The following is a 9,330-nucleotide window of genomic DNA, read 5'->3' on the forward strand; positions in this document are numbered from 1 at the left end:
CAAATAGGGGCACCTGGGTGGCTCAGTTGGTTAAGCATCTGCCTTCAGCTCAGGTCATGGTCCTAGGGTCCTGGGATTGAGCCCCATGTTGGGCTCCCTGCCCAGCAAGGAGTCTGCTTTTCCCTCTCCCTCTGCCCCTCCCCGTGCTCTTGCTCTCTCTCTAGTAATAAATAAAATAAAGTAGTAAAGTAAATAAATAAAATCTTTAAACACAAAAAATAAGTAATGCACAAAATGGCAAGAACAATTATAAATATCAGTAATGATAATAAAAATAAGTAGACTAAACTTTTTTAGTCTACTAAACTATTTTAAAAATAGTAGACTAGCTTTGCGCAGTGGCAATATCGTAGCCAATGAGGTTTATCGGAGGCGCAATTATTGCTAATTGAAAAAATAGTAGACTAAACCCATTAAGAGTTTCAGATTAAATACACGTGCATTTAAATACATACAAATTTTAGGATTTTTTGTTCCAGCTCTGTGAAAAATGTCATGGTATTTTGATAGGGATTGCATTGAATGTGTAGATTGTCCTGGACAGCATAGACATTTTAACAATGTTTATTCTTCCAATCCATGAGCACGGAATGTTTTTCCATCTCTTTGTGTCTCCCTCAATTTCTTTCATAAGTGTCCTATAGTTTCTAGAGTATAGATCCTTTACCTCTTTGGTTAGGTTTATTCCAAGGTATCTTACGGTTTTTGGTGCTATTGTAAATGGAATCAATTCCTTAATTTCTCTTTCTTCAGTCACATTGTTAGTATATAGAAATGCAACTGATTTCGGTGAATTGATTTTGTATCCTGCCACATTGCTAAATTGCTGTATGAGTTCTAGTAATTTGGGAGTGGAGTCTTTCGGGTTTTCCACATAAAGTATCATGTCATCTGCGAAGAGAGAGAGTTTGACTTCTTCTTTGCCAATTTGAATGCCTTTTATTTCTTTTTGTTGTCTGATTGCTGAGGCTAGTTCTTCTAGTACTATGTTGAATAATAGTGGTTAGAGTAGGTATCCATGTCGTGTTCCTGACCTTAAGGGAAAAGTTCTCAGTTTTTCCCCATTGAGAATTATATTTGCTGTGGGCTTTTCATAGGTGCCTTTTATAATATTGAGGTATATTTCCTCTATCCCTATAATTTGAAGAGTTTTAATCAAGAAAGGATGCTGTATTTTTCAAATGCTTTTTTCTGCATCAGTTGAGAGGATCATATGGTTCTTGTCTCTTCTTTTGTCAACATGATCTATCATGTTGATTGATTTTTGAATGTTGAACCACCCTTGCATCCCAGGAATAAATCCCACCTGGTCGTGGTGAATAATCCTTTTAATGTACTGTTGGATCCTATTGGCTAGGATCTTGTTGAGTATTTTGGCATCCATGTTCATCAGGGATATTGATCTGTAATTCTCCTTTTTGATGGGGTTTTTGCCTGGTATTGGGATTAGGGTAATGCTGGCCTCATAGAATGAAAATGGAAGTTTTCCTTCCATTTCTATTTTTTGAAACAGTTTCAGTAGAATAGGTATTACTTCTTCTTTAAATGTTTGGTAAATTCTCCTGGGAAGCCATCTGGCCCTGGACTCTTGTTTTGTGGGAGGTTTTTGATTACTGCTTCAATTTCCTCGCTAGTTATTGGTCACTGTGGAAAACAGTATGGAGGTTCCTCAAGATGTTAAAAATAGAGCTACCCTATGACCCAGCAATTGTGCTACTAGGTATTTACCCCAAAGATACAGACGTAGTGAAAAGAAAGGGCACATGCACCCCAATGTTCATAGCAGCTATGTCCACAATAACCAAACTGTGGAAGGAACCAAGATGTCCTTCAACAGATAAATGGATAAAGAAGATGTAGTTCATATATACAATGGAATATTACTCAGTCATCAGAAAGGAGAATACCTACCATTTGCATCGATATGGATGGAACTGGAGGGGATTATGCTAAGTGAAATAAGTCAAGCAGAGAAAGACAATTATCATATAGTTTCACTCATATGTGGAACATAAGGAATAGAGCAGAGGACCACAGGGGAAGGGAGGGAAAACTGAATGGGAAGAAATCAGAGAGGGAGACAAACCATGAGAGACTCTGGACTCCTGGAACCAAACTGAGGGTTACAAAAGGGAGGGGGGTAGGGGATGGGGTAACTGGATGATGAGCATTAAGGAGGGCATGTGATCTGATGAGCACCAGGTGTTATATGCAACTGATGAATCACTGAACATTACATCAAAAGCAAATGATGTACTATATGTTGGCTAATTGAACACAATAAAAAAATAATAATAAAAAACTACATACAAAAACCATTTATATGCTGTTTGAAAGAGACATACCTAAAACAAACTGATATGAATAGTTTTAAAATGATAGGAGAAGAAAGCTGGTATAGTGTTTTTAATCTCCCACATAATCACACTCAAGGCCAGGAAAAGTGATGATAATAGAGGGACAATACAATTCAAAATGTACAAGCAATGATCAACTAAGAATATAGGAAAATCATGAAGGTGTATGCATTCAAAAATATAGATTTTATATACATGTGGCAAATATTGAAAACATTATAAAAAGAAATTTATAATACTATAAACTCAGTGAGATTTAATACAATGATAACAGAGACTGATAAGCCAAGCAGGAAAAGTTCATAAGGTAATAGAAACTTTGAACAACACAGTTAACAAGACAGAGTTAGTAAATGTGTATAGAAATGACTAAAGTGAATACATTATTTTCAAGAATATGGAAATACTTAAAATTTGACCACATTTAAAATGAATTTAAAAAAAATTAAAACACTATAGAATGTTTTGATCACAGAAACTATGTTAGAAATTAATAATAAAATGTGTATGGGGGGAAAACACCTGAAAAATGCCCTATTGAAATAATGTATTTATAAAAAAGGAAATAAAAATGTGAGTTACAAATATCTATAATTGTCCTTTTAAGAATCAAATTCTAAATTTTTTGTGATGCAACTAAATAAGTATTTAAGATAAAATTATAATAAAAAATCTTAAAGGGCGCCTGGGTGGCTCAGTTGGTTAAGCAACTGCCTTCGGCTCAGGTCATGATCCTGGAGTCCCGGGTTCGAGTCCTGCATCGGGCTCCCTGCTCGGCGGGGAGTCTGCTTCTCCCTCTGATCCTCTCTCTCTCTGTCTCATTCTCTCTCTCAAATAAATAAATAAAATCTTTAAAAAAAAAATCTTATTAAAAGTCAAGAACAATTCAAAATGAATTAAACATTTAACTCAAAAAGCTAGGAAAAAATAACATGGTAAATTAAAAAAATATAGAATTAATAAGATAAAAGAGATAAGAACAGAAAGTAAAGTGGAAAACAAGGATAAAATTGAGAGAACCAGTTACTTGAAAGGACTAATAAAACAGATAAATCTCTGTCAGGGATGATTAAAAAAAAAGAGAAGGCAAAGGTAAGTAATATTTGGATCAGAAAAAGTTTTATAAATTAAGATGGAGTAAGGATTTTACAAATATTAAGATATTTATCCATTAAATTAAAAAAAATAAAATAAGATAAAATGAACAAATTAGAGAAAAATTATGAATATTGACTTAAACAAAAATGAAAAAAGTAAAATAAACATTAAAGACAGTTAGTGAATAAATTAAATTATTTTCCAGCCATAACTCCCAAAATATTAAGCCCAAACTGTTTTGTGGGTCAGTCTTATTATAATTTCAAATTTTAGCATACCCTATCTTATACAAACTGTTACAGAGAATAAAGAGATAAATCTGTTCTTATCTAATCTTGATAATAGACAAAGAAAATACAAGAAGATAAAAAGTATAGACCAGTCTTACTTATGAAGATAAATGCAAAAAGTCCAAAATCTAAGTATCTCTAAAACAAGTTCAGCAATATATAAAAATATACATTGGGATTAGGTGGGCTCCTTCAAAAAAAAATCCAAAAATTGATGATCGACTACAGGAGAAAAGGTATGACTATTTCAGTAGATCCAGCCATGTCATTAGATAAAAATAGTTTTTCCATCACAAAAACTATTAGAAAATTAGGGAAAAAAGAAATTTCCTTAACTTGACAAATGCCTTCTACCACATAGAACAAATATTATGCTTAGTGGTAATACTAGAAAAGTGTTCAGCAATCTGTATAACACAAAGATATCTACAATCATGTTTTGTTTCCAATATTGTTCTAGAAATATAAATAAAGCTTATTAAGACTTATAAAAAACACATTGTCATTATTAATGTAATTCAGTAATTTTATTGGACCCAACATCAACCACCAAATAAATTGTTTTTCTCTGCATCAGGTATAAAGATTATAAAATGGAATAAAGACATGTAATTTTAAATAGCAGTAAAAACTGAAAGAGACCTTAGAATAAATCTTTAAAAAATGATGTGTAAACAAATTTTTAAAATTTTGAAAGACAATGTGACACCTGGGTGGCTCAGTCAGTTAAGCGTCTGCCTTCAGCTCAGGTCATGATCCCAGGGTCCTGGGATCGAGTCCTGCATCAGGCTCCTTGCTCAGTGGAGAGTCCGCTTCTCCCTCTGCCTGCCACTCCCCTTGCTTGTGTGCACTCTCTCTCTCTCTCTGACAAATAAATAAATCTTTAAAAAAATTTTGAAGGACAATAAGAAAAAAGAATGAAATCTATCATGTTCATAAATGGAAGACTCAGTATGATAAAGACATTGTTACCAACACAATCCATAATCCAATGCAACTCTATTTAAAATCCCATGAGATTTTTTTCCATAGAACTTAAAAGGCCTTATCCTAAGTTTTATATGGAAAATCACAAGGCTAAAAATAGCCAACACAATTTTGAAAAAAGAAAAAGGTGTCAAGATTTCTTATAAATCTATGCTAATTAACAAAATGAGATATTAGGTTAGGTATAGAGAAAGGGAATAATGGGACAAAAAAGACCCATGCATAGATGAAAACTTTTTGGGAATTACTAATCAGAGATGGAAAGAATGAACTAGTCAATAAATGATACTATAATTGGTTTTCAATGTAGAAAACAATTATATTCATAACTCACATTATACCAAAAAAAAAATTCAGACTAATTAGAGACCTGTGTAACATTTTTTAAAGAGCTGCTATGAAGAGAATGTTATTATTATTTTAGAATTGGAACTTATTTATTAAACACAATGTAAAATGTCTAAATCCTAATGGGAAAAATATTGATAAAATTGACTAAATTTTGGGGGCGCCTGGGTGGCTCAGTTGTTAGGCGTCTGCCTTCGGCTCAGGTCATGGTTCCAGGGTCCTGGGATCAAGCCCCGCATCGGGCTCCCTGCTCAGTGGGAAGCCTGCTTCTCCCTCTCCCACTCCCCCTGCTTGTGTTCCTTCTCTTGCTGTGTCTCTCTCTGTCAAATAAATAAATAATATCTTTAAAAAAAATTGACTAAATTTTGAAAAACAAAACTCTACAATAGAGGAGGCTATAAATCAATTTAAAAAATTCAAGCCATGAACTGAGAGGCAATGTTTTCAATGCTAGTAACAACAACAACAAAAAATACTTTGTATCAAGAACATATAAAAATTGCTACAAAGCAATTACACAAACACCTTAATAGAAAAAATAGGCAAGAGTCTTCGTTTATTCAGGCTTTATAACAAAAATACCATAGGCTGGGTGGCTTATAAACAGATATTTATTTCTCACAGCTCTGGAGGCTAGCCATACAAGTCCCCAGCAGGTTTCACTGTCTGGTGAGAGCTTCCTGATTCAGAGATGGCCATGCTCTCACTGTGTCCTCACAAGGTGGAAAGGGCTAGGGAACTCTTTGGGACTTCTTTTATAAGGGCACAAATACCATTGATGAAGCTGTTCCTCAAGACCTATTAACTTCCTGAAGGCCTCACCTCCAAATACCAACAACGTGGGGGTTAGGTTTCAACATATGAATCTTGAGGGGACACAAACAACCAGTCTATAGCAGCAAAGGACTTAAAAAGGTAATTAACAAAGAGAAAATATGAGTGGCTAAAAACCTGTGAAAGACTGTTAGCTGTAGGCCAAGTGCAAAGTTCAACAACAAAGACTTTCCATCTCCATCACCATCTTCATTAGATTTAGCAAACACTGAAAAAAAGTTTAACAATGCTGTCTCTAAGGTTTTGAGAAAGAAGGAACTCTCATACACTGCTTATAGGAGTAGAAATTGTTTCAAACACTTATGAGAGCACTTGACAATATCCTATAAAGCTGATTATGTTTCTTCTCTACAACCAGCATTACCCATTTCTAGGTATAGATCTTAGAGAAACTCTAAGTATATACACAAGAAAACATATATGAGAGTATTTTTGAAGCACTGTAATAAAAAAATTAAATCATTTTACATGTACTTCAATCGAGGACAGTGTAGTTTATACTGCCGTCTCTTCATTCAGTGGAATACTATGCAGCAATTAAAATGGATTAACTAAGCGTTACCAATATCAACATGGATAAATCTCTAAAATATACTGTTAAATGTAGAAGTTAACAGAAAGCAAAGTTGATATTGGGAGGTTATATGCAGTGTGGACTGTTTCTGGCAAGTTTTAATTAAAGGAAAGCTGTTAATTTTCATTGTTTGTAAATAATAGTCATAATATTAAAAACTAACACCCATATGGTGGCTTTAGAATTTATAACGGATTTTTTTTGTGTATTATCTGATTTCCTCCTCACAAGAAACTTGTAATTTTGGTTCTATTATTTTTACACTTTAAAAAAAGTCCAATTCACCATTTGAGCCTCAGAGACGTTATATGGTCGAAAGGACACTCAAATCCAAATCTTTAATACCTATCCAGTGTGGGCTTCTGGTTGGCTCAGCTGGTTAAGCATCTGACTCTTGATTTCAGCTCAGGTCATGATCTCCAGGTGGTGAGATTGAGCCCAGCTTCAGGTTTCCTCTGCCCCTCTCCCACTCGCTTGCGGGAGCTTGTGATCCCTCTCAAAAAAAACAAAAAAAACAAAAAAACTTAATGTCATTCTTTATCCACCAAGTGGGTATTCATATAATATTATCATTGTGGTCATCTATTTCATTTATGCCAAATCATGGTATTTATTTGCTTTCAACTCCTTTTTCTCACTTCATAACCTTCTGATTATTATAGATAGAGGCCTATCAACTTTCTCCCGTCTTTGTCTGCAATTCCACTCACAGTTTTTATTCCCTCCCCATTATTAACTACAGGCCTTTTATCACCAAAACCTGCCAGTTCCACTTCCAAAACCACGCAAAGTCTCTTCATGTCTATCCACTTCTGCTCTCACCCTAATCCAAACTGCCATCATCTCTTGGCTATACGACTGCAGTGGCTTCCTACCCTATACTGACTTGTGCTGGTTCTTCAGGTCCTCACTAGACACAAAAAAAGTCTCCTATGTTCTATTGGAAATTTTTATAGAGAGACATAAATACATAGGTTTCTGAAGGGAAGAAAACTGTATCTGAAAATCTTTACAGTGGTTACCTTTGCATATTGCCTCTCTCATTCTTTTTGCTCAGTTAATTAACTGTCAGCCACAAAATACTTACGGAATACTGGGCAGAAAAGACCTGAACATTCTGACCCACTCTGGTTCAACTGTGTGACATGGTTGATAAAAAAGGCAACTGCACTAAAACTCTGTTGAGGTTTTTTTTTGTTTTTTTTTTTTTTAAAGGAAGTATAATTAAGGCAGAAAGTCTACCCCCTTTTGATAAAAAAGACGTATGTTTAAATTTATAAAATGCAAAAAATTACACAATGAAAAGTACAGTAACTCCTAACTACTAATTCTTCCGCTGAGAGTTAATTCTTATTAAGCATTTGTTATCATTTCTTTAAGAAAAAAGTATATTCCAGCATATATATGTATCTATGTTTTCTAACTTCTACAAGTATAATTATACTAAGTTCTGCACCTTTTATTTTTCACTTAATATAGCTTGTATACTTGTCCATATAGCTCAGATGGATATACTTCATTCCTATTGATGACTATATAATATCCCATCAAACGGATGTGCTTAACTAGGCTCTTCAATATCATCATGTCTACTTTTTTTCCAGCTTTGTTGAGATATATAGCATATGTAAGTTTAAGGTGTGCAATGTGATTTGGTACACGTATGTATTGGAAAATGATTACCACAATAAGGTTAGTTATCACCTCCATTCCCTCACATAATTAGCATTTTTGTGTGGTGACAGCATTTAAGATCCACTCTATTAACAATAAAGCATATAATAAAGTATTGTTAATTATAGTTATCATGCTGTATATTAGGTCCTTAGAACTTATTCATCTTATAGCTAGAAGTTTGTACCCTTTGACTAACATCTCTCCATTTCCCCCACTGCCCCCCAGACCCTGGAAGCCACCATTCTACTCTCTATTTCTATGAATTTGGATTTCTTAAATACGGCATTTAAGTGAGAACATATAGTATTTCCTTTTCTGTCTGACTTATTGACTTATTTCACTTAGCATAATGCCCTCAAGTTCCATCCATGTTGTTGCAAATGGCAGGACTTCCTTCTTTTTGTGGCAGAATAATATTCCATCATATATATGCATATATATATACATATATATGTATATATATATATATATGGATGTCACATTTTCTGTGCCCATTCATCCATTGATGGACACTTAGGTTGTTTCCATTTCTTGGCTATTGTGAATAATGCTGCAATGAACATAGGAGTGTAGATATCTTTTTGAGATAGTCATTTTCATCTCAGGGTACTCTTTTATTTTTGGAAAGCCCTGTTTAAGAAAAGTACTTCTTATAACTGAGCTTACATTTATCTCTTCATAATTTCTACCAGCTGATACTTCTCTTCAGTCTTATCTCTACACCTTTGTACCCAAAATTCCTATTACCCAGAATGCCTTATGTCCTTATCTCCTGATTAGCTGAACTCTGCCCATGAACCAAGGGCTTATTCAAGCCCTATCTTCTCTTTAAAATGTCTTGACTTTCTGTTGCTCAGAATGTGTAAATACTGTTTATCTGTCCTCCAGTTCTCTAATTTTATTTTCTGTCATATCCATTTTACTACTGAGCATATCCAGTGAGATTTTTTTTTTTTAATTTCAGCTATTTTATTTTTTAGGTTCTATAGTTTCCAACTGGCTCTTTTTTTATAACCTCTATTTCTTTGAACTTTCAGTTTTTTCCATTTGTTTCAAGAGAATTTATAGTTATTTCTAAAAACATATTTATAATGCCTGCTTTAAAATCTTTGTCAGACAATCTCAACATCTGTTTCATTGGAGTATTGGTGTCAATTGATTGTCT

At 34.0% G+C, this 9,330-nt stretch overlaps 1 pseudogene; it reads left to right on the forward strand.

Annotated features, from left to right (window-relative positions):
* Positions 1-327: 327 nt before the first annotated feature.
* LOC123851901 (U4 spliceosomal RNA) lies at positions 328-490 on the forward strand (annotated as a pseudogene).
* The last annotated feature ends 8,840 nt before the right edge of the window (positions 491-9,330 follow it).

Source organism: Mirounga angustirostris, unplaced genomic scaffold (assembly GCF_029215605.1).
Source record: "Mirounga angustirostris isolate CCGP_5_RB_7025 unplaced genomic scaffold, mMirAng1.0.hap1 SCAF_11, whole genome shotgun sequence".
Lineage (NCBI taxonomy): Eukaryota > Metazoa > Chordata > Mammalia > Carnivora > Phocidae > Mirounga > Mirounga angustirostris.